Below are 2,621 nucleotides of genomic sequence, written 5' to 3' on the forward strand. Positions count from 1 at the left end.
TGATAAGGTTTACTTACGTTTTCTGGTGGCCATGTAACCAGTAAGGTATCATCAAGTGGCACAGGTGCAATAGAGGATAGAATGCTGGGATGTAGAAGGAATTTTCTTCCCTTGGCTTCTCTGTGCTTTGATATGTCAATTATGCAAAAGTAGCATTCATCGTGATGATTTTTGGCTCTCGCCAAACTCTTGGCACAGCAAATGGCATTGCTTTTCTTGCATCTTCCATTGATGCATCTAAATTTGATCCACAATTTACACAAAGGATTACAAAGGCGGAGCATGCCGACAGGAGATCTTTTGGTCCATATCTAGGTCGGATGCGAAAAAAATCATAATAATAATAGAATAATAAATAAAAACTATAATAATGTAAATAACAAATAAAATACATAAATAAATGCATAGGTATAGTTAAATAATAAACAAACAGGTAAATAGTAAATAATGATAAATTGATATATAACTAATAATAAATGAAAATCAGACAGACAAATGATAATTACGCCGAGATCTTTTTCACTATCCACTTCTGTTTATAATTTCCAAATAACTTGCAACCGTACCTACTGTTATTTTTACCTATGTGCATTACCTTGCATTTACTTGTGTTAAATTTCATTAACCACTTTTCAGATCATTGCTGTAATTTATCTAAATCTTCTTGAATATCTAATTGGTTTGAGTGATCATTTGCCACTCCGCACAGTTTTGTATCATCAGCAAATTTGGAAACAGTAGATTTTAGTCCATGGTCTATATCATTTATATATACTATGAATAGAAGTCGTCCAAGAACAGAACTCTGAGCAACTCCACTTGTAACATTTTTCCATCCAGAAGTTTTTCCATTTAAAATAACTCTCTGTTTTCGACCATTCAACCAATTACTAGTCCAACCTAATAGGCTACCACTTATTCCGTGTAAAGCTAATTTAGTAAGTAGTCTTTCGTGTGGGACGGTATCAAAAGCTTTTGCAAAGTCTAGATATATTAAATCTATATTGTTTCTTTTGTCATAATTCGAGATAACTGTGTTGTAGAATTTGAGTAAGTTAGTCACGCAAGAACGTTTCCGTCTGAAACCATGCTGGCTATCGTTTATCAAACGGTTACTTTCTAAATGATGATCGATAGCATCTCTGATGATAGTTTCCATTATTTTTCCTACGATTGAAGTCAAACTTATAGGCCTATAGTTATTTGGCTTCTTTTTGTCACCTCTTTTGAATATGGGAGTAAAGTTAGCTAGCTTCCATTCTCTTGGGACATCTCCGGATATGATGGATTTCTTGAAAATCATTTCTAATGGAACAACAATCTCATTTTTTATTTCCTTTAAGATTCTTGGATGCCAACCGTCAGGCCCTGGTGTTTTGTTAACTTTGAGTTTATCTATACACCTTTTCATTTTTTCTTTTGTTATATTTACCGTGAAATATTACCATTAAAGGCCCACGGTTTCTCTTGATCATCCATACTCATTCCAAAGTACAGTCTATAAGCAATCCACTATTTCGCACCTTTCACTATTTCTTCCTTTGTACGTGTTTGTTTGTGTGTATTTAACTAATTGTATTTATTTAGTTGTATTTTGTGGGAGAAGAGCTATGCTCGTAGAGACCCGCAGTTGTATCTTTCCTCATCCAATTCTTTCTTAAAGTCATGTATAGTTTTAGCACTCACCGTTTTCTCTTTCAATTTATTCTACGTATCTATTACTTTGTGTGGAAAGCTGTTTTTTCAGATCACTTCTGTAACTGTCCTTCTTAAGTTTCTTCTTGTGTCCTCTTGTATTTCTTCTGTCCCATTTAAGTAGATCATCCTTATCAAGGATTTCCATCCCTTTCATAATTCTATAGATGGTTATCAGATCGCCTCTTTCTCTTCTTATCTCCAGAGTTAATAAGTTTAGTTTGTCCAATCTTTGTTCGTATGTCAACTTGCTAAGTGTTGGTGCCATCTTTATCAATGCTCTTTGAATTCTTTCTAGTTTCTTTATGTTTTTTTCTTTTTTATTATTGAACTGCGTACTTCCATTTTGGTATTGTCAGTGTAACTAGTATTCTCTTTTCCATTTCCTTGTACATGTGGTAAAAGGCAACTTTCATTGATCTTATTAAGTGTGTGTGTGTGTGTGTGTGTGTGTGTGTGTGTGTGTGTGTGTGTGTGTGTGTGTGTGTGTGTGTGTGTGTGTGTGTGTGTGTGTGTGTGTGTGTGTGTGTGTGTGTGTGTGTGTGTATTCACTTTCACTTGGTCTTTGGATCACGTGTTGGACTCGTGATCGACAGCTATTTCCCTCCTGGAAGATAGTTCAGAGTTTGTGTGTGTGTGTGTGTGTGTGTGTGTGTGTGTGTGTGTGTGTGTGTGTGTGTGTGTGTGTGTGTGTGTGTGTGTGTGTGTGTGTGTGTGTGTGTGTGTGTGTGTCTGTGTGTGTGTGTGTGTGTGTGTGTGTGTGTGTGTGTGTGTGTGTGTGTGTGTGTGTGTGTGTGTGTGTGTGTGTGTGTGTGTGTGTGTGTGTGTGTGTGTGTGTGTGTGTGTGTGTGTGTGTGTGTGTGTGTGTGTGTGTGTGTGTGTGTGTGTGTGTGTGTGTGTGTGTGTGTGTGTGTGTGTGTGTGTAT

Source organism: Oratosquilla oratoria, unplaced genomic scaffold (genome assembly GCF_046742065.1).
Source record: "Oratosquilla oratoria isolate Oo_2021 unplaced genomic scaffold, ASM4674206v1 SCAFFOLD102, whole genome shotgun sequence".
In the NCBI taxonomy this organism is placed as follows: Eukaryota; Metazoa; Arthropoda; class Malacostraca; order Stomatopoda; family Squillidae; genus Oratosquilla; species Oratosquilla oratoria.